Source organism: Lissotriton helveticus, chromosome 2_2 (genome assembly GCF_964261635.1).
Source record: "Lissotriton helveticus chromosome 2_2, aLisHel1.1, whole genome shotgun sequence".
Classification (NCBI taxonomy): domain Eukaryota; kingdom Metazoa; phylum Chordata; class Amphibia; order Caudata; family Salamandridae; genus Lissotriton; species Lissotriton helveticus.
This window is the reverse complement of record NC_136060.1, coordinates 141,589,641-141,613,340: the sequence shown is the minus strand read 5'-3', so window position 1 is coordinate 141,613,340 and position 23,700 is coordinate 141,589,641. Positions and strand designations below refer to the sequence as shown.

Genomic DNA, 23,700 nt, shown 5'->3' with positions numbered 1-23,700 from the left:
GGAACGTCTGGCAGGGAGATAGATCTCGGAGAGTCGCCGTTCGGAAATGGCGATCTCATTTTCAATGACCGCCGCCACTCTCGTAATAAAACGGTCCATAGATCCAATCACTGGGCTCCCAACAGCACTACCCCTTTCGCCCTCAGACCTAAGTAATTTGCCAGAACGGGTTGACATGATAATAGGAATGCCTTTGGACAATGTTACGCGACCCACCAGGGCCCAGTGCTGGATGCAAGAGACGTGGCCCAGCCCAGCCTCTGTCTGCCGCTGACGGCCACAGACGGCCCGCCCTCTGCCCGGGCTCAGCCCGGCGACGCCCGCGCGCGTCCGCGACGCGGAGGAAGCTCTCTGCTTTTCAGCGCCTCCGGGCGCGCTCCGCCGGAAGTGGGCGTGGTTCTGGTGCAGGGCAGGCTGGGAGCTGTAGTTCCCCCCTGTCCGCGGCCGAGTGATGGAAGCTACTCGGCGACAGGTGAACACACAGCCTCAGGGACCCAGCGCTGCCAGGGACCTCCGATGCAACGACCGATCCCCTCCGTAATCCATTTGATGTAGAAAAGCCTCCCGCTCCTCAATGGAAGCTCTCTGCTTTTCAGCGCCTCCGGGCGCGCTCCGCCGGAAGTGGGCGTGGTTCTGGTGCAGGGCAGGCTGGGAGCTGTAGTTCCCCCCTGTCCGCGGCCGAGTGATGGAAGCTACTCGGCGACAGGTGAACACACAGACTCAGGGACCCAGCGCTGCCAGGGACCTCCGATGCAACGACCGATCCCCTCTGTAATCCTTTTGATGTAGAAAAGCCTCCCGCTCCTCAGTGGAAGCTCTCTGCTTTTCAGCGCCTCCGGGCGCACTCCGCCGGAAGTAGGCGTGGTTCTGGTGCAGGGCAGGCTGGGAGCTGTAGTTCCCCCCTGTCCGCGGCCGAGTGATGGAAGCTACTCGGCGACAGGTGAACACACAGCCTCAGGGACCCAGCGCTGCCAGGGACCTCCGATGCAACGACCGATCCCCTCCGTAATCCTTTTGATGTAGAAAAGCCTCCCGCTCCTCAGTGGAAGCTCTCTGCTTTTCAGCGCCTCCGGGCGCGCTCCGCCGGAAGTGGGCGTGGTTCTGGTGCAGGGCAGGCTGGGAGCTGTAGTTCCCCCCTGTCCGCGGCCGAGTGATGGAAGCTACTCGGCGACAGATGAACACACAGCCTCAGGGACCCAGCGCTGCCAGGGACCTCCGATGCAACGACCGATCCCCTCCGTAATCCTTTTGATGTAGAAAAGCCTCCCGCTCCTCAGTGGAAGCTCTCTGCTTTTCAGCGCCTCTGGGCGCGCTCCGCCGGAAGTGGGTGTGGTTCTGGTGCAGGGCAGGCTGGGAGCTGTAGTTCCCCCCTGTCCGCGGCCGAGTGATGGAAGCTACTCGGCGACAGGTGAACACACAGCCTCAGGGACCCAGCGCTGCCAGGGACCTCCGATGCAACGACCGATCCCCTCCGTAATCCTTTTGATGTAGAAAAGCCTCCCGCTCCTCAGTGGAAGCTCTCTGCTTTTCAGCGCCTCCGGGCGCGCTCCGCCGGAAGTGGGCATGGTTCTGGTGCAGGGCAGGCTGGGAGCTGTAGTTCCCCCCTGTCCGCGGCCGAGTGATGGAAGCTACTCGGCGACAGGTGAACACACAGCCTCAGGGACCCAGCGCTGCCAGGGACCTCCGATGCAACGACCGATCCCCTCCGTAATCCATTTGATGTAGAAAAGCCTCCCGCTCCTCAGTGGAAGCTCTCTGCTTTTCAGCGCCTCCGGGCGCGCTCCGCCGGAAGTGGGCGTGGTTCTGGTGCAGGGCAGGCTGGGAGCTGTAGTTCCCCCCTGTCCGCGGCCGAGTGATGGAAGCTACTCGGCGACAGGTGAACACACAGCCTCAGGGACCCAGCGCTGCCAGGGACCTCCGATGCAACGACCGATCCCCTCCGTAATCCTTTTGATGTAGAAAAGCCTTCTCTGGTGGCAGTAGGGCAGAGCTTCTTCTGTAATGCCCACAGGTCCGGGAGTGTACTGAAGGGGTCCAACATTGATACATGGGTGTCAGTCTTTGAAGTGGGGGGGGGATTCCCTATACTAGCCCTACATTTCGGTATGGAAAGTTCTTCCTGTCCCCTGTCAAGGCTGCAAGCAATCAGGGAGGGTGACAAAAGACTAGTGTTGGGTTCCTTTGTGTTTACTGGAGGCAAGCCCTTTGAAGTGTAAGTGGGGCAAAGCAGAGCTCTGCCCCCAGCATTTTTGGCAGGATGGCCTATCCTGCCCACACTCAGTCCTCTTTGTGTCACTATCTGGAAGGAATATACACACCCCAACAACAGAGCCATTCATAGTCATGTGACACAGGACACTGGCAGAAGGCACAAATGGTTAGGACAAGAACATTACAATTTTCTAAAAGTGGCATTTTCAGAATTGTAACTTATGATCAAACTTCACCATTAAAGAGGATTTCAAATTGCAATTCATTTGAATCTAAACAGCATATCCCTATATGCTCCCAAGCCAACGTTACCACTTACTAAATATAATAAGGTATTCCAGAGATAAGCTGTACAGAAGTGAAAAAAACAACTTTAGGAGCTTTTCACTTCCAGGACATGTACAACTTAAACACACATGTCCTACCTTTTAAATACAATGCACCCTGCCGATCGACCCTTTTTGGCCTATCTTAGTGGTAACTCTTGAGCATTAAAAAGGAAGGTTTAGGGCCAGCAAAAGGTTTATTTTGCCTGGCCGAAATGGCAATTTAAAATTACACTATAGGCTGCCAGGGCTGGCCGGAGACAGGTTGCACAAAGAGTGCTGCAGACCCACTAGTAATATTTAATTTATAGGCACTGGGTACATGTAGTACCATTTACTATGGACTTACAAGTAAACAAAATGTGCTGATTGGGTGTCAGTCAATGTTACCATGTTTGAAGGAGAGGGAGAGCACAAGCACTTTAGCACTGGTCAGCAGTGTAAAGTGTACAATGTTTTAAAGCCAACAAAAACACATTCAGCATACAGGAGGTGTGAAGGCAAAAAGTCAGGGGGAATACCATGCGAAGGACGTCAGGTATAACAGGCACATTGGACATTTCTATTTGTTTATCAATAGCTAGAGGACATTAACTTTACACAATTCAGAGGCTTTACAAAATACAGTGGAAAAGTTATAGTCAGATTGAGTATGAGGGAGGAACCCATCCATCCACCCCATTCCATGATGAGGTAGATCAGCTATAGTCAGCTGAGTAGTGATGGGAGGCCGAGTCCCTCGAATATATATGTAGGACAATCAGAGATCTGAGCTGCATTAGGACTTGCGTGGGTTCAGCGAGAAGGTGACAGTCATGCTAGAAGGTATTGCTGGTATTCTAGCAGTTTGATCTCACTCATTAAGGCTGATTAGGAAGGGTTTGTTCTGATCACAGCTGTGATAGAATTGAACAACTTGTGTTTACTTACTGAGAAGTATTATTTGTGGACTTTTCTCTCCGTTATCCGATATCCTAGCATTAAGGTAGCTGCAGTATGAGGGTGTAATCGTCCACCTGAGATAACCAGTTATTTAGATGTAGTTCAAGCTGTCACAGTGAAGAGATCTGTGTATAATGCAGGCCAACTTCGGGGTCCTTTCCACTTCAGTGGGACGCACTTCAAGGATATCCAGGCATATGTGATAAGGCCAAACCTCTTGGTGTCAGAGACTAGTCTTGTTTTCGAGTGAAGTGCAGTTTTCAGGGGATCAAGATCAGAGTTGCAACTAGAGCCAAATTTCAGGGGGGTGGGGGGCTGATAAAAAATTCGGGGGGGGGGCTAATTCTTCCAGCAAGGCTCTAAGAAGGGGTGAAAACACAACAAAGCCTCGTTAGCAAGTACATTGTCTTTTAAAGACCTGTGAAGTATTCGGGTGTGGCCGTAATAAGACGCTCACCAGCCGGGAAACTGTCTCAGACGACGGGGTGGGAAGGGGGCGGTTGAAGCCCTCTGAGCCCAATGGGCGTTGCGCGCCTGATCAAAATGCTGCCCCGTTATACTGCCTCGGGGTTCTGAGTGACCCCAGACAATTCACTCTGATTGTCTATTGTCACTAAGAACCCTTCTGTGAAAAGCGTCCCCGTTATTCCCAGTTGCCCATCTTTAATTCCAAGTCTTTTTTGTGAAGGACTTCGATGGCAAACAGCTTCAGGAGGGCAAACACAGACACACAAACAATACATATAACAATCAACCTAAAAGACAGTATAAGAGAATAGTTGCTAACAAGAGGTCAGCCAAAATTTACTCTATAATCAACGCCTAAACGCCAAATTTGCTAATTTTCCTAAGTTTATAAGAAAATGTCCAGAACACACAAGGCACAGACAGGGATGTATGGTGCGTACTTTGGTCAACTGAGACTGATTTCGGCCACAGAATGATTTACGACTAAAAACTGTTTCACACTGCGCCAATTTCCAGTGCCAACCAGTGAGTGCATTTTCCTCATACCCGCAGTTACGCGTTAATATTACCTTAGCTTACATACCCTCCAAAATCTGCCCATAAACTATGCAGGTAGAGTCAAAACAAACAAAAACACTTCTGTATACGACGTCTGGAAAGTAACAACATTCTTTCAACACTGTGCCTTTTCATCGTGTTAGAGAGACACGTTCCCACCACATAATAAAAATCCGAATCGAGCATTTCACACTTGCAAATGAATTTGTAAAAAGTATGGCTGTCCACTGCTGCCTCAGACTATGCAATGTACTATGTGTAAAATAATGATTCAACTTCAGAAAATGTTGTATAGCAAGCTCAAATGACTAAAACATGAACGCCGCTGCCACCTAGTGGCAAATTAAATGAACCGGCTATTTCACAACAAAATACAACAAGCATTTTAGCAAGGATCGAATTCTAAATGAAACATGTCAAATTTACAGTGACATGTAAATATGCTTTTTATTTTCAATAAAAATTACTGAAATAAAAAAAAAAATTACAGTGACTCACTGAATGAAATGTGGTAAATAAAAGTAAACACGGGGTATGTACAGTGAAAGAGTGAACAAAATAGAAAGGTAATTTTCTGAGGAGGAGTTCAATATATCACAATTAAAACCGGAACTGAAACTGCTCAAGATGGTGGCAAAGATTGACGCTTGGATGGATACACCTGAGGTTGGGGATTCAGCATCTTAAAAAAACTCAACCCAACAGAAGCCTCCACCGCAAAACTACTCTGAGCTGCTCCTCTCTCCTTGCTCTCTCTCCTTTCTGTCCACGGTCGGGGCAGGGGTCCAACTAGAGGAAGTCAACGGGGAAAAGGGGGCGTGGGAACACTACCAGGAGTCAACGACAAGAAGCGGAGCGCACGAACAGCGCATGGACTATGGCTAATAAAACTCACCGGACCACCCCCCCACATCCCCCTACCCCCCGGGCGTTTCTTCGTTTCTTCTCTTCTTCCCCTCCTCTCTCTCCTGCTTCCCATGTTCCCATGTTTATGTATGCTCCATGTAAATATTTTTTTTCAATAAAAAATCACGGAAATTAAAAAAATATATATCCCTGAATACCTTAGTCATCCAGCATTATTTGAAACAACCTACGACTAACTGAATTTTAACACACAGCTCTGCTCTTACCGATCTTTACTAATTCCTTCCTTCTCAGGATGTTCTTTAGTCATTGTAAATTTGTCACATGTATATTTATATTTTTGTTTGTACATTCTGTGCTTGCTGTGTTTATTACTGTGTTCCTTTTGCCTGCGTAGTTTTGATTCTATGGCCTGCTATTTTTGTGTTTTTCCATTTTTGTAACATTTCTCTCATGTAAAGTAACTGGTTCTATTGTACAGTGCTCTGACACCTTCGGGTGAAGTCTGCGCTTTATAAAAATGCATTAAATAAAATAAATAACAAGCATTTACAATGCAATGGTCTCGTCTTTGTTAAAGTTAGAGCTATTGGCATTGCAAATGGCATTCTTTTCATTTTTTGTTTTTTATTGTAAACATAAATAAATGGTATTGTCATTTACAATGGCAATAGGTGAGCATTAGAGAGTAGTCGAGTGTATTAGCAGACACAGAACCCCCCACACACAGAGCCCACACACACACACACACAGAGCCCCCCCCACACACACACACAGAGACACACACACACACACACACAGAGCCACACACACACACACAGAGCTACACACACATAGAGCCACACACACACAGAGCCACATACACACACAGAGCCACACACACACACACAGAACCACACACACACACACAGAGCCACACACACACACACAGAGCCACACACACACACAGAGCCACACACACATAGCCGCACACACACACACAGAGCCACACACACACACACACACATACACACACACACACACAGAGCCACACACACACACAGAGCCACAGAGACACAGGTCAGCCGGTGCGCTGGCGTCCGTGCCCTTGGCACCCACTGCCCCTCACCACACGGCCACCTCTGCCCAGTAATGCCCCAGGGAACCGAGGCAAGAAAAGCGATCACAACCAGGGAACAGAGGCAAGAAAAGCGAGCACAACCAGTGAACAGAGGCAAGAAAAGCGAGCACAACCAGGGGGCCGAGGCAAGAAAAAACGATCACAACCAGGGAAGAGAGGCAAGAAAAAACGATCACATCCAGGGAAGAGAGGCAAGAAAAAACGATCACAACCAGGGAAGAGAGGCAAGAAAAGCGAGCACAACCAGGGAACAGAGGCAAGAAAAACAATCACAACCAGGGAACATAGGCAAGAAAATACGTAGGCCATGTATACAGCAAATGTCAAATATATACTAACCAGGAAGAACGTGCAGCAAAAGGTAGATATACACTAGCCAGGCAGAATGTGCAGCGGGAAGTAAAAATACACTAGCCAGGCAGAATGTGCAGCAGGAAGTAAACATACACTAGCGAGACAGACTGTGCAGCAAGAGGTATAATTACACTAGCCAAGCAGAATGTGCAGCAAATTATAGATATACACTAGATAGACAGGATGTGCAGCAGGAGGTAAACATACACTAACCAGGCTGAATGTTCAGAAAATGGAAGCTATGCACTAACCAGGCAGGATGTCCAGCAAGGGGTACAATTACACTAGCCAGGCGGAATAGGCAGCAAATGGCAATATACACTAACCAGGAAGAATGCACTGCAAATTATACATATACATTAGCCAGGCAGAATGTGCAGCAGGAGGTAAAAACACACTAGCCAGGAAGACTGTGTAGGATGCTAAATAATACAATAGGTGTGTAGACAGTGCAGCATAGAGAAAAAATACAGTAGCCAAGCATAATAAGCAGGTAGTGGTAAAAATACACTCGCCGGGCACTTTGGGCAACAAGAGGTAAAAATACACTAATCAGGCAGAACGTAGTGCAAATTATAAATACACACTGGCCAGGCAGACTGCAACAAGAGTTAAACTAGGCGAACAGACTGTGCAACAAAGAGAAACAAGTTTCAGGTTACAGTTTAATAAAACACATCTAGCCATCCTCTGCAATTCTCGAAGATGGGGGCTACAACAAGGGTGGGGGTACATATAAAAAGGAGCGAGAACTTCAGCACGGTGTTGAATAGCCTCGGCTTATCTAACTTCTAAAGACAGACAAATAGGGCAGACTCAATGAATCTCCTTACCTTGGACCCACCGCACTGAATGAGAAGCCCCCTCCACCTGTGGAGGTGCCTCCTGTGGTCGCCCCCAGGGTGGCGGTGGCCATTCTCCTGACTCAGCCAACGTACCACACGGGGCAATCCAGGCTCATGCGAGCCACGAAAAGACAGGGGCAGCTGATGACTAGTCGCAATGCCGCCAGGGCGCATTTACATCCCAGCCTCGCAAGCTAGAGAGGTGAGGACTCTAAGAACAGTGCACAGCTTCGCAGCGAATAGGCGAGAGAGCAACGCTAGTCAAAGAAAGTGAAAGTAAAAACACGAGTTATCATAGGCGTGGTCCTCGCGGTCACTGGCCCGACTTGAGCCCGGCATGCATTGTGCGAAGCTGTGCACTGTTCTTAAACAAGGAGAGCAATCCTGTTAATTATTCAGTACCGGCAGCTCAAGTGTCCCCACTTCCAGGAACAAATGGTGTCTTCGTTGTAGAGGAGGGAGCCGTAGTTTCGATCCGCCTGGAGGTGGTGGATTCGCCGAACATCAGAGTCGGAGGGCTCGGTGCTGCTGAAGAGCAGGGAGGCAGAGTCGGAGGGCTCTAGCCTGCTGAAGAACGGAGAGGCAGTCGAGGTAATGGATGTCGGAACTCAGGAGTTTAAATCCGGCCGGTAAGACACTAGGAAATAGACTTTAGTGGTTTGGGGGTGGATGTTGGGGAAAAAGTGCGACTACTTAGTTGTAGGGGGGGGGTGTGTTCATGCGTGTGTGTGTGCGCGTCTGTGTGTGTGCATGCATGAGTGTGGCTGTATGAGTGCGTGCGCGATTGCGAGAAGCTGATTTGTTGTGAATGTGTTTAGGAGATGTGCACAGCGCCGGGCTGGACGTGCGCGTTCACAGACCAGAATCGCCGCTTGTGCCCCGGTCTGTCTCCCTTGACAGGCAACTCGGCAGCAATCGGTCTCGAGGACGAGACCTAAAAATGGCCTTCACTCTGCAGTTCGAGATCCCCTCACTTGTGCGGATCCGGTAGAGGAGGAAACAAAGCGAGCCCCATGTATTATAAAAAGTTCCAAGGAATCTCACGACTGCTGTAAAGTCCAGTGAATGTGTGGTCTGTGACTTGAGGCACACATGGTGGCACGGCTGGCTTTTGGCGTGGCTGAGCCTGGGCCCTGGCCCAGGGCTCCAATTTTCAGAGGGGCGCACTGAGCGGTCTCCATTCAAGTCCTGCCGACAGCAGCCTCCCTCTTACTTGACTCCAATGATTCTGTGCCTGATTTAGATCTAGGTGGAGGGGAATACTCCATCAGAAGAGTGATGGATATCCCGTCTGCCATATTACAATCCCATTCTATCCTATGGAGATCGTAATATAGCGGATGTGTCATGCTTCTTAAGGAGTATTTCATCCGCCGAGATCTAAATCACGCCCTCAGACCGAACTGCTTTTAATCCTTTTTCCTTGCTGCAAGTACCGTTTTACACCCCATTAACCACCTTTCCTTCCCTCCCATCTCACACTCACCCCCTTCTTGCCGGCACACACACACACCCACCATGCTGTGAGTGATCAAAATATTGGTGGTGGGGGGGGCAAGAAGTTTGTGTTCAGAGGTCAGTTACTGCCTTGATGTGTGACTGAGCAGTAAACACAAAATTGGAGCCATTGCTACCTTATTTTATTATTCACCAGCCGCAGGAAGGGTGCCACATTTCTTTCCACTCAGGGTGCTATCTGAGCAAAGGCTGGCGCTGCATAGTGGCATCACCCTTGGCCGACACATTGCAGGATCAGATGTGGTGGGCTTCGTGGCATCAATTGTGGCATAAGGTCCATCCAGTGGGGAGTTAATCTACTTTGAAGGGAAGTCTGTAAGTCTGTGAGAGGATCTGTCTGAGTGCATTGGGCCTCCAGGAGAATTCCCAGCCCAATCACTGATGCTTTGGGGACCTCAGAGACCAAGCAGATTCTCTGGTGGGCAGGTGGCCCATGAGCTTTTTCATTACAGCTTTTGCTGGATTGTGATGGCCCAACCTGCTGCAATGCTAGTCCCAAACTTGCCACACCAGCAGATCGGGGATGCCCATTGTGTGCCTCACTAGATCTTGACCTCTTCCAATTTACAAAGCCCAGGTACGTCATCTCTGTGTCTCTCTCTACGTGTCTCAAGGCCGGTTCTAGCGCTGTGCTGGTGGGGGTCTGCAGCAAGTGGTGCTACTTAGAGAGCTTGCAATCGTTGACTCATCCAGTTCCTGCTCCACTGATAGAATGGTCAAGCGAATGCGTGTTTATCTACCACCTTGCTGCTGTACTCTCTATTTGGAGTCTGTTGCTCTCCATCTTGTCCCCACCGACTTCACAGCTTGGCTGCTAGGGCTTTCCCAACTGGATTAAGCCCCTTTTGGGATGTTAGGGATAGCTTTTGTTTAAACGTTCATATTTTCCTTTAAAAAAAAAATATCCATGCCAAATGTGTGTCTTTGTTTCCCAACATACCTAGGATTCTAGGTGTACCCAGAGTTTTTAGGTTAGCATTGGGGGCAATCGAGAAAAATTCCAAAATATAGCCAAATTCTGGGTTTTGTGGGAAAACTAGGGGAAATGTGCTGTGCAAGAAAAAGTATTTTTTTCTAAAAACTGCATCAACGAAAGGTTTGCTGTGCTAGGATCACCATCTTTCAAGGTTTCAGGAACAAGGAGAGTTGTATACAAATTATTTTTTTGCTGCGTTTTTGCATTTTTCACCAAGGTAGTCTGTTTTTCCTAATTTCTGTGACTCTGCCTACTTGCAGTTTGTGATGGTACCAGATGTGAAATCCATGTCTGTTCCCGGAAAGCTATAGATTTCTGAAAAGTAGACTACATTCTAAATTCAGCAACAGGTAATTTGTGTAGCTTCCTCAAAATTTTCCCAAAGAAACTAACTGTTGAAATAAAAAAAATAATGAAGATGAGTAGGAAAACGAACATTTGAGACATTTATCTGCAACTTCTTGTCGTGATGGGCAGTTTACAAAAGCAACACACTGTTAAATCCAATTACCATTCTGGTTGAGGGTATATGTAGTGTTTGAAGGTCCTCCACAAACATGTGCAACCCAGAGGCAATGATTTTTTAATTTTGTACAGACTATGCAGCAATTAGATTTGCCTAAACAGAGACCTCTGATCTCCAGTTCCTCCATATGAGCACTCCATACTAGAGTGGAGGCATCTGTCACCTCTGTGGTCAAAACTAGGTGGTCTAAAATGACATTCTGAAAGCTAGATGCTTCTCCGTGTCCTACCAAATCAGATTAGCTTCAAGTGCCAGTATGCATGTGAGACCAGAAGGATGAAAGAAGCCAGCAGACCTAGTAGGCACCTGACCAACAGAACAGGAATCTGAGCCAATTCCTGAAACAAAGGAATCAAATATTGGATGAGACTCAAATCCTCGTAAGAGGCAAAAAGGCTTGTTTGAAAGTCTTATTCAGCACTGCCCCTATAAACAGGCGAAACAGGGAAGTTTTCAGGTGAGATTTGGACACATAGTTCGAATATCCCAGGTTAAACAGCAGTGATGCAGTAGACTGCAAATAGTGCAACACCATCTCTAGCGACCTCGTTTTCAGGAGCCGGTCATCCAGGTGCGGGAATACTGCAATTTCTGATAATCTGAGATGTGCCACTACTACTGTCATCATCTTAGTAAATACTCTGGTAGCAGAAATCAGTCTGAAAGGGTCAACAGCACACTGGTAGTTGGTGTGTACCACCATAAACCACAGGTACCTCCTGTGTGACTGCAGGATCCGAATATGGGAATATGAATCCTGCAAGTCTGAGACCATCCAGTCTTTCACTTACAGTGCCAAAAGAAGCCGAGCCAGGGTTGGCGTCTTGAACTTCTCTTTGTGGAAAAAGAGATTCAATACCCTGGGAACCTAGAATAGGATGAAGACTGCTGTCCTTCTTGGGCACCAGGAAGTACCAAGAATAACACCCCTGCCCAGTCTCCTGCTCCAGCACGAACTCCACCTCTCCCTACAGCACCAGGGTTGCCACTTCCTGCTCGAGGATGCAGGGATGGTCTTCTGTCTGATAAGAACAAGGACAAGGAGGAGCTTGTGGAAGGGTAGGTATATCCTCTTTCCACAATTTGAAGGACCCAATGGTCGAAACTAATGGCCTTCCAAGCCTGTAGAAAGAAGAATACCCAGCCTCCCGCCGGTCTCAAATGAGTTGGCAATGGCAACCTAAAGCTGCTTCCCGGGAGGGGTGGGAGTATGATGAGGCGGAGGAGTAGTAGGAGGCTGGCACTTGCATGACATGGCCCTGATCTTTTCCATGACAGCTATTCTGTCAGAGCAGAGGGTTCTGGAACTGCTGTTGCCGGTTTGAGATTGGCAATAGCAAAAACTAAATCCTCACAGGGCCCCCTGAAGATTGGAAAACTACCTATAATTGAGGGGACTGCAATCCAAGGGTGCACACAGTAGCACAGCTTTAATCTCTACAATACAGAGTTGGCCTTCTCTCCAAAACTTTGGACCCATCGAAGGACAATGCCACAAGGGTGGTCTGCACATCTGAGGTGAAGCCAGAAGTTCTGAGCCATGTAAAATGCCTGAGCATTACTGAACTGAGGATCCTATTAGTCTGACAACAGAGTGTGCTGAATTAAAGCCAGAATGAATAATCTGCCAGGAAGCCACTTGCCACCCTTTTTCATCTCAGAAAAGTTCCTGTGTAAGTGTTTCAGCAAGTTGTGGGTAACTAGGATTCCCATGTCTCAGAAGGCATGGGTGTAACGTCCCAAAAGGCAGGTGGAGATGAGGGATTTGAGTTGTAAATTTCTAGCAATTAATGCTTTACTTGCCTACAACTTTAAATTTATTGGCCTCCCCATCTGCACGGTCTGCAGGAAAGTCACCTGGGTGTGGAAAATTAGTGCGTTTTGGTGAACATTATCTGCGCCATCTTGCCTCTTCCCTGATGCCACACTTTTGCCGTGCGCGCCCGCCATTTTAAGATGCCCCGATCAGAACAAACCCTTTTGCATGCCGCTGGCCCCTGACATAGCCCTTTGCCTTCGCTAAGCCCGCACGCTGACCACCCCCTGCTTGCACCTGCCTTGAGTCATAAACCCCTCTTCGGCGCTGCTCTGCCCCAGGCCCTCATCCTGTTCCCAGCGCGACGCCTCCCTGCTTTCCTTTCATGATCTCCGGCCCTTAGATGCAAACCCCCTTTTTCCCCGTGTGCCCGTTTTGTCCTCCCCGTTCCCAAGCCGACACCCAGCTCTGCCGATACCATCCTTGCCCCTCCCCGTACAATAGAAAGCTTCCCCCATCAAAGAATCCCCGGGTTGATCAAAGCCCCCACCCCATGAGATCCGATCAAACTCCCCACATTCCGTGAATCGGCGGATTATCCAGCTGCGCGATGCTCATCACCTGTTGTGACTAGGGTGGGGACTTCAACTGTAAATGTGTGTGGGAACGGGCCCAAAGGGGAGTTCCGAGAATGTCTTTTCCATACATCAAAGCTTTAAACATGTATGTGTAATCTGCAATAAAGTCATAAATGTTGGTATAAGAGGCCAGGCCTCCGGGATGCAGTTAGAGCACCTCAGAACGATACCTTCTGTCCGTTTCGTTGTGTTCTCCTCCGGAGAGAATAAAAAAACCTTGTTTCCTGCTTTCCAGTCTCCAGCGCCTGCCTCTTCATTGATTTAAATAACTAGAGGGTCACAGAGGCAATACTGCCGGGCAAATATCGATTGTCCCCGACCCGAATGAACTTTTTACAATTGGCGTCCCAAGCGTGGGGCCCATCAGCGACTCGTGGATCCAGTGGGAGAGGTCCCGACGACAGAGTGAACGACTGCAACGATCGGGAGAGCTCTTGCCCAATAGACCCTCGTCTGGCAGCCGATCATCCGAACTTCACTAGTTCCGAACAGACCTCTCTCGAGTGATCTACGGTCCTGACTGGGAACCATCAGGAGTGCCGTGAGAAATACGAGAAAAAGAGGACGATCGGGCGCTGGATTCGGAAGACAAGAAACTGTCCACATGGTCCGGGTAAGGTCGTGTTGCCACGACAAATCGAAATTTGTTTTGATTGCTTGATTGTTCAAAATACTAGTATTGCTTTGTTTATTTTTATTTAGAGATTCACTGTCTGCAAACGGAGAAACAACAGGCTCCCTCTCCCTTTGCAAGCAGTGGAGGATAAGTAGGGTAGCAGCCGTGCTTGTTCTTTTTCTCCCCCACTCAATAATTGCTTGAAACTGAACTGTTGTTCGCAAACTATTGTTTCCTGGAGATTCCCTGTCTGCAAGTAGGGAAGAGACCACCCTTTTTTCAGATAGTGAAAAGGGTAGGTGACGCAGATCTTTGCGGACCTACTCATTCTCCCCATTGTTATTTATTGGTCGTTTGGTTTTATATTTTTTTTTGATCCATGAGGTATTCACTACCTGCAAACAACGTAGAATAGAAATATTCTGTCTAGTCTTTGCACCTAGTGATAAGATAGGCAGTGCTGACTTTTTAGTCCCTCGTTACGAGCCGTCATGTCTGTCTTCTCCCCATTGATAAATAGCCTGTTTAACCCGGACCGGGTGTTAGAGGTGGACCATATAGCTCCACTAGAAGGCACCCCTAATAAGGACATGTTCATAAACTATGGGTTAGTCACCATAGCTTATAATAAATTATGGCACAGGTATACCGAAGATAGCCAAGACAAACAGTGGCCACTGGCAGGATCCTTTGACCTTGATAAAATAGAAACGTTAGAAATAGCCCTTCGAAATAATAAGACGACGCCAATTATGCTCGACAGCCTCGGTATGTGGCGCAGAGAGGCTACGAAACGACAGAGAAAAGACGAGGATAAACCAAGTAGGGAAATATACCGACAGGACAACCCCAGGACACCGCTACCCACAACTTATCCCCCGACACTACGCAAAGGACGACCAGACTTAGGGTCAGACCAATGCGCTTTTTGTAGGTATGTCGGACACTGGAAAGCCCAATGCCCGACTCTACTGAGCGTGAGTAAAGGCAAAGGGCCGACAAGAACGACAGACCGACAGTACGAGAAAAGGCGCGAGACAGAGAAGAACCCGACTTACATAGACAGACCAGACAGAACCACCACGTTTGATTATGCCCGATGGCACAGATTTCGCCAGGAAAATCTCAGCGGCATGATCAAGTTCTCCTAGGTCGGGCAATGTCAAGACGGGAACCCAGCCTCGTTTAAAATTCACAGACGGAAAGAGATAATTATGACCAATAACTGTTTTTATATTTGTCTTGGGTCTTTGTATGTCGTACTTGTACTGTCCCCCGTCTGAGTTTGTGTGTATGTAATGTACAAATCTGCGTCATCCCTCTACACGTGTTTCCGTGTTACCCAACCTCTGTTAGCAGAAACTTAGCATAAAAACAACCTGAAAAGAAAGAAATGGTAAAGCAAAATCCGTAGACCATTAATGAACTTGAACTTTTAATTTAACACAACAAACAAGGAATAATAACGATAAACTGTAGAAAGTGAAAGTCAAACAGAACATTCGCCCCCCCCCCATTCTGGAACCTTCCAAAGTAGGGCAGGGTTACGGCTACGCCCAACCAACGGCAACCCATATAAGGCGAGCCCCGCCGCCAACTCTTGGTCAGGAAATCTTAACGTATGGGGGAGCCGGAGGAGAGGCAGGAGCCCGCAGCCTGGGCATTTGCAGGTAGTCCCGCCACATGTCTCCTTGGCCGGCCGCAACGGGCCTGGAAAGACTAAGGTAGTCCAAGAGGAGAGCGAGGCACCTCTTCCTTTTCTCTTCCGTCACAGCCGCAGCAGTCCTGGACGGCGGGATGTCCTGCACGTACCTCCACAACAATTTGTCCAAGTTGGGCTGGGAGGGAGAGGTGACGCGGACGAGCCTCTCCCACCTCCACCGGTAGGAGGTTTCCCAGCCCCCGGCCCGACGCCGAACATCCCCAGTCAGGCGATGGTGCCCATACTTCCACAGCACCGAACGTACAATGGTGGCACCCCAGTATTTGCGCAGCACCGAACGTACAATGGTGGCACTTGGGGAACACCGGATGTGGAGAGGCCTTCATGCGGGGCGATGAAAAGGAGCGGCATGGAGTGCACCGGGAGAAGGAGACGATGTGAACGAGTCTCCCTCGCCCCCCAGGTGGGGGCATCACAGCTGCACCCCAGCTGAACGTCCCGCTCTCACAAAACAGGGACCTCTTCCTTTCACTCCGAAGGGTCTCTTCCATTCTTGCAAACTCGACGAGAGTGGCCCCTGTAGGGCCTCAAAATGGCGTCTGGATCCGCTGGAAGGCGGGCCCCGGCCACTAGAGTAACTTTGGCCAGCCATACAACTCGAACATTTGTCCCATGGAGCACGAGCCCCCATCTCCGACAGCATCTCCGCAGCCTTGAAGATCATACAAAGGTCCCCGGCGGAACCTTCGGCCTTTGCAGGTTTCCGGTAAGGGACGGCTGCTTTGATCGCCAACGAAACAAACATGACATTGCCACACCTTCTGTTAGCGTGAATTCTAGAACTGCCGAAAAGGACTCTGGTCCAAACTGCCAGTAATGGAAACATTTCCCCCTGATGCTGCTTCCGGACTGTGCCGGCCCCGCCCAAAATGGCGCTGGTATCAATCGGAACTTACGAACACCTCGTGGTGTTCCTTCGCACTAATATAAACTTGATGTTCTGAGATTTTATATGATCCTTTGTACACTTGGCTAGAAAAGACGAAGAGAACTCACTCGACGAATAGTGTGAAAAGATCCCCGTTACAAATGTTGATTACGAATGTACAATGTATTATATTTTTATAACTGATGTAAACCTCATTTACGACGCACACGTACGGTATGCATATAGGAAATCTGATTACAACTGTTATGATTATGCTTCTAAATTATGAAAATATATGCCCCCGAACCCCCAGCCAATTAATAGACGTTTTAGTCTCTTACAAATGAATGAGTAAAACTTTCCGATGTTTTTATTGTTGCAAACGACACCCCCCACTGTACGCACTTTAGCCATTGCCACGACCGACCAAATACGACCCCACCCTCCTAATCCATATGCTGAAATGAATTTGCAAAATAAAGTCTTTGAAACTATGGACGGGTATTGCATGCTTTATTTATAAACAATATGGGATGGGTAGGAAAGTTCTTTCTCTGTGCACCCTACTCTGCTCTCTCTTTAAGGTTAAAGGAAGATGGTTGCCCAGCCCTGGAGGACGGATCGGATCGACAACACGACACTCCGCCTTAAAAGTACGCGACTGACTCATGAACTCTCGCGTAGAGGAAGACCGTGACTTCCAAGGATGGGTAAAACGAATGGTGTAAATGAGGGAATGTAAAAGGAGGGTGAAATGAAATAATGTAAATATTGTAAAGTACAACGTTCCAAAGTAGCAGGGACCCGAGAACCGAAGAACTTTAGAACGCCACGGCGTTGAAAGAGGTTTAAGGATCCCGATGGTGAGATATATCCTTTGACTAGATACCTCGCACTAGGCACCTCTGGTTTCCTTTTTATGTTTCCCCGCACACGCCCTACATGAACACACTACCCCCCCCCGACTCCGAAAACCATATCCCCGGGGACCCTGCCCCAAGGAGGAAAGACGAGTAAGAGGTAAGTAAAGGACTTATGAATCCATGTATTTGAATACGCGCGAATGCTGTCTCCCCCACCCCCCCCCCTTTTTTCCTCCCTCTGCAGGTTACATCAGAGATTACAGCCAAGGTGTGGCGAAGATCTGAGACCTTGCCATGTCTAAATACACGAAACGGACTAGCGCCGCAGGGTGGTGTCTAAGCACGCCTGCAAACTACTCACGTATCGAACAAACCCGAAAAATTAGCACAACCTGATAAAAAGTGATCACCCTTAAACCAGACCGGACGAACGAACCCATGTCACGTATGATGCGAAACTGTGAGGGAATGTGTGTGTGTGTGACTGAGGCGTTGACCCAACTGGTCAAAGGACCGAGAATGCGAGAAAGTGCGACAAAATGGTACCTCCTTTTTCTTCTTTCCTTTTCTCAAAGCACGTCCCCTCTACCTTGGCTAATGCTCAAACTGCATGATTACAAGATTCTAACGCGGACTCGTGAATACCCTTTACTGTGTAATGCACTAAATAGCCTTTCTTGAACGCACTGCCGCCCTCTCTGTTGCACGTGTACTATTTAGCCTGCCGTTGCGCTCTCTCTCTCTCTCTCTCTCTCTCTCTCTCTCTCTCTCTCTCTCTCTCTCTCTCTCTCTCTCTCTCTCTCTCTCTCTCTCTCTCTCTCTCTCTCTCTCTCTCTCTCTCTCTCTCTCTCTCTCTCTCTCTCTCTCTCTCTCTCTCTCTCTCTCTCTCTCTCTCTCTCTCTCTCTCTCTCTCTCTCTCTCTCTCTCTCTCTCTCTCTCTCTCTCTCTCTCTCTCTCTCTCTCTCTCTCTCTCTCTCTCTCTCTCTCTCTCTCTCTCTCTCTCTCTATTTTTGCATTACCACTCTTCCGAGTGGTTAGCCCCGAAATTGGCAGATTGCCACCCCTAGCACACCACCTAATTGGCTTCAAATACCGTCAGTATTTGCACAAACGCTTGTCTTTAATACAATCACCCTGAGGCCGCGTCATTACCTCTCCTTTTCCGCTAGAAGTCAGTGAACCCAGGTTGGGCCGTAAGGGAAAGGACAGGTAAGACGACAGAGGTTCCCTAATCTGGCCCGAAATGAGGGAACTACATGTCAACGGCTCCTATAGTATAAAACAAGGACCTCAGAATACGCGACCCTCCCCTCCCCGAATCGTCGCAATACCCAAACCAGAAAAACGATCACCCCCGTTACCTCCCCTGTCTATGTCCCTGGTTGTTTCCCATAAAACCCCTGTCCTTCCTAGTTAAGTAACCGGGCTGTAAAAGGTTACGTAGGACCCAGAATGATGTTTTACAAGGTTAACAGACTAGACCAAGGTAAAGAAATCATCAAAATGAACCCCGCAGTAGTTGAAAAACAGGATGCACCGATAGAAAGGAAATGTTTAGCCATGTTCGTCTCTCAGCAAAATACCTGTGTAGTACCATGTTGACGACTCACTGTACCCTTTTGTAAATGTGAAACTCTAGAGAACGGCATATCTTTGCCAGATTTGTCTCCCGAAGGTGGGTTACCATCAGATGAACTGTCATGCCTGTAATAAATGATTATGAAGGAAAGTCATAGTAAATCCAACAGGTCCGCCACCGGTCATTCATATGCCAGTTGTGAACGTTAAATATAACGGACATTTTCATTCTTTGCCTGGAGCTGGGAGAGAAATAGACTTTTTGATTATCTTCATCTGCAAATTTTCTAAAGACTGTCTTTTCAAACTTGTTTAAGGGTACTGCTGTTGGAGGAGAGAAGGACCGGATGTGGGAGCACGAGGCCCGACTGCAGACTAAGGGACACCTGCGAGATTAGCCAAGGCGAGACCACGACTGAAAGGAGCTGCAGGACGAGGCACTGTTTTCGACAGCATGAAAAGAAAGGGTCGACCTGATGCCCCTGCTCGACGTCCAGTGCCTTTCGACAAGTCCCCGCTCTCTGAATTCCGTCGCACGCCCGCCCATTTGAAGTCTCTCGTTCCCCTAGTTTGTTCCCAATTTGGCCTTGCTCCATCCCCCTTTTCCTCTGACCTACCCTATGGACTGTTTTGAACGCTCTTCTTCCATCGGAACTTTCTGACAATCACCTCAAAGGACACAGGGCGAAAAGGACCTTTCCGACCAGAAACGCGAGGAAAGGGTCGTGCCCTGCAACGCAGAACTTAGAACAGAGCTGGACTCGTAGCTCCACCGCCGGTGCTCAACAGCGCCAACGAAAGACCACAAAGAACAATGAGAACTCATAAAACTTCGAACATTTGACATCCTCAATCACCGTTTTTATGCCTTATTTCTCTCTCAGCCGCCATTGTATTGATCCTGCTCCAATCCGAATCTGAAATATGTATTAACCTGCCAGTTCACGTTATGATATGTACTTGCTGCTCGCCGTTATTGTATTGCATTCCTATGACTTTCCTGCTGAACAAGTTTATCACAGTTTATCAAATAGGCCCGCCTCCTGAAAAGCTAGAAACCTCAAAATGTATTGTTTACAACTCTTTTCCATCTAGGGTTCCTACCGTTTTCTTTCTCATGCTCACCACAGTAGAACCGAATAGAAAATGAACCAGCAAGATGTCTTGAATATGTTAAAGGGAGGACTGTGGAAAATTAGTGCGTTTTGGTGAACATTATCTGCGCCATCTTGCCTCTTCCCTGATGCCACACTTTTGCCGTGCGCGCCCGCCATTTTAAGATGCCCCGATCAGAACAAACCCTTTTGCATGCCGCTGGCCCCTGACATAGCCCTTTGCCTTCGCTAAGCCCGCACGCTGACCACCCCCTGCTTGCACCTGCCTTGAGTCATAAACCCCTCTTCGGCGCTGCTCTGCCCCAGGCCCTCATCCTGTTCCCAGCGCGACGCCTCCCTGCTTTCCTTTCATGATCTCCGGCCCTTAGATGCAAACCCCCTTTTTCCCCGTGTGCCCGTTTTGTCCTCCCCGTTCCCAAGCCGACACCCAGCTCTGCCGATACCATCCTTGCCCCTCCCCGTACAATAGAAAGCTTCCCCCATCAAAGAATCCCCGGGTTGATCAAAGCCCCCACCCCATGAGATCCGATCAAACTCCCCACATTCCGTGAATCGGCGGATTATCCAGCTGCGCGATGCTCATCACCTGTTGTGACTAGGGTGGGGACTTCAACTGTAAATGTGTGTGGGAACGGGCCCAAAGGGGAGTTCCGAGAATGTCTTTTCCATACATCAAAGCTTTAAACATGTATGTGTAATCTGCAATAAAGTCATAAATGTTGGTATAAGAGGCCAGGCCTCCGGGATGCAGTTAGAGCACCTCAGAACGATACCTTCTGTCCGTTTCGTTGTGTTCTCCTCCGGAGAGAATAAAAAAACCTTGTTTCCTGCTTTCCAGTCTCCAGCGCCTGCCTCTTAATTGATTTAAATAACTAGAGGGTCACAGAGGCAATACTGCCGGGCAAATATCGATTGTCCCCGACCCGAATGAACTTTTTACATGGGGAGTACTTAATCGAACAAGAGGCTTGAACTACCGAAGTCTCCAGTGAAGGGTGGACTGAGAGAAAGGTAGGGTCTCGTGAGTCAGGCCAGTATCAACTGGCTATGCTCCTGTACACCGCAAGGGATGCAACGAGCCTCCCCCAAGTCATTTAACTGGCTCCAAATGAGCATCATTGAATGGTAGAAGGGGTTTAGATGTTTGAGCAGAAGACAGAAGAAACTCTATTAAGATGTTAGTTTTTGATTCAAGGAAGAGGGAGTTCCAAAATATCCGCTGCCATCCTGACCACTGTAATAGCAAGCCTCTTCTGAGGCCGAAGGACCCATAGGAAGGAACATTTCCAAATCAGGGTAGGTGTCTATGCCACTGGCATAAGCCAAGTCCTGGTAGGCATTCAAAAGGTACTGTAAAGGATCAGCCTCACTGTCTGTTCTCTGAATGTATAGAGTGTCCAAGTTAACCCCAAAAAGTCATGAATGGTTTATTTGTAGGAATGGGGGCAGTGTTCTTGATCATGTTGTTCCTCAAGGAGACATTGGGCCCCTCTCCTAGGCCGATGAAGAACTTGTCACCAGATGTCGTAAGCAATGCCACTAGCGGCACCAACAGTGGTAATAGAGTGATGGTTGGTGGCATTGGAGCAAGAAGCGCCGGTAGAGCTATTGGAGGTTGGCAGCATCTGGACTGAAGGTGTGGGTGCCAAAAGGACCTGGGGTACCAAGGAGGCGAACGGCATAGGAGAAAGAACCGTCGTAATATCTGAAATAAAGGAAGTTTGCCATTGACTCTCGAAGTGCTGCACGTCTTTGTTTTTGATTGAAAACACACACACACACACGTACCTAGTACACACAGTCTTCCGTCCTATGTAGAACTTGACATGTTGAGACAACAACTTGTGTCCAACATACTCGACACAAGTCATCAACTGTAACCGGCACACAGCGTTAGTCCTGTACACAAATATCCATAACATACTCAATATCTCTATACAGCTATGACCTATTAGCAGCGCAAGCATCTTGTAAATATTTACACTCATTAGCAGGAAAGAGGCTGTACAAAATTAGGTAGAGAAGTTGGATGAAACTTACCTGCCACTATGTAAAGTATAAAACAAACTAACATACTCATTGGATGACGTCATCAACGATGTCCTTGAATATGTCATGAGTGATGTAATATGTGAGGTAATAAGCAGTGCCTGGTGGGTGCCCAAGATATAGTGGGCTCTGCTTTATATACTGCTGAATTTCTGTGATTTTTAAGTTCAAAAAGTTACGTTGGCACAGAAATTGCCACCTAACTATAACATCTCTTAAACCTTTGGGAGGGAGATATGTGTGCGTGTGTATTTTCCTCACTGATGGAAAAAAACATAGGTTACAGGGACGTTATAGTTAGGCTCAGATTTCACTCGTACAAAACCAGTGAAATTCAGCAGTTATAGTTACTTGAGCTAATTATAACTTACAACACAGCAATGCACTGCTTATGACCTCACATATTACATCACTAATGACATCATCAGTGACATCACTGATTACATCACTGATAACACCTCCGTAGGGCCAAATAGATTCCTTAAAGTAGAAATGGGGTCCCTCGCCCCTCTCCCTGGACACATACAGCCCTAGAGACCACATACCCCAGAGCCCCGCCTTAACTCAATGGGGAGCAACGGGCCCCCTCTCCCTAGTCCGATATCAGCCCGAGTACCCCTTCGTCCGGGGCCAGGCCATGTGTCCTGGTTGTCCCCCAGGGCACCCAGTGTGCAGCAAGGGGACCGCAAAGGGAGCTTCAAGGCTCCTGGGTTCCCAGCCGGCTCACCTCCTCCTGTGGGACTGTTCTCAGGCAGGGGGCTGCTAAACATGCAGCTCGCTGTGCATGAGAGCAATCATTTCATCAGTTTCCCTTCCTGCATGACAGCGGGCAGGCAACCAGATGAAAACTCCGCTTCCAGCAAGTGGAGCGGTTTCACAGTTCGCGCTTGCTGTGAGCAGTGTTCGTGTTTGCTTTGACTTGGCGGGTGCTGTCAAAACTCTCATCAAGTCAGAGCAAACAGCTATGTACTGAGGGTAGACACCCCGGGACATAGCAGAAGCCATCCTTGAGGAGTGGCGGTCCGCAGGGCCATATATGACCCGGTAGGGTGGCAGCGCAGACCCCCCTCCCAGTATTTATTGTGTAGGCCCTGGGAGGTGGTGGTCCCCAGGGCCAGTGCGGCCCCCCACAAATGGATGAATATATTGGCACAGGGAGGTGATAGTCCCAGGGACTTGTAATAAGCCCAGGATCAGGGTCCACATGGCTCTCCTTCCATAATTAAAATGAAAGCCCCGGGAAGGTGTTAGTCCTTGGGGCTCCGAGCAAGCCCGGGGAGAGGGGGTCCGCTCGGCCCACTTCCATTATGAAAATAAAGTCCTGGGGAGGTGTTGGTCCCCGGCCAATGCACCCCCCACAAATGTATGAATATATATTGGCGCAGGAAGGTGGTAGTTCCCGGGGCTTGTAATAAGCCCAGAATCAGGGTCCGCGTGGCTCTCCTTCCATAATTAAAATAAAAGCCCCGGGAAGGTGTTAGTCCTTGGGGCTCCGAGCAAGCCTGGGGAGAGGGGGTCTGTTCGGCCCACTTCCATTATGAAAATAAAGCCCTGGGGAGGTGTTGGTCCCCGGCGCTCTAAGAGCCTTAGGAGGTGGGGCCGTGCACCCACCTCCTTTAAAAAAAGAAAAATGCCCCAGAGACCTGGCCCACCCAGGGCATAATTTCAAAACAAACACGGGAGATCCGCTGCGATTTTCGGCAAAAATGCAAAAGAAATAAAAAACTTCTGTATTCCTACCCTGTCTCCTTTTCTTTTTTTAAAACGTTTTTTTTAATAGTTT

At 48.6% G+C, this 23,700-nt stretch overlaps 1 protein-coding gene across 1 annotated transcript in view; it reads right to left on the bottom strand.

The window, feature by feature from the left end:
- NFXL1 (nuclear transcription factor, X-box binding like 1) overlaps positions 1–23,700 on the bottom strand; it is a 624,964-nt gene that overhangs the window by 455,435 nt on the left and 145,829 nt on the right. The window lies entirely within an intron of this gene.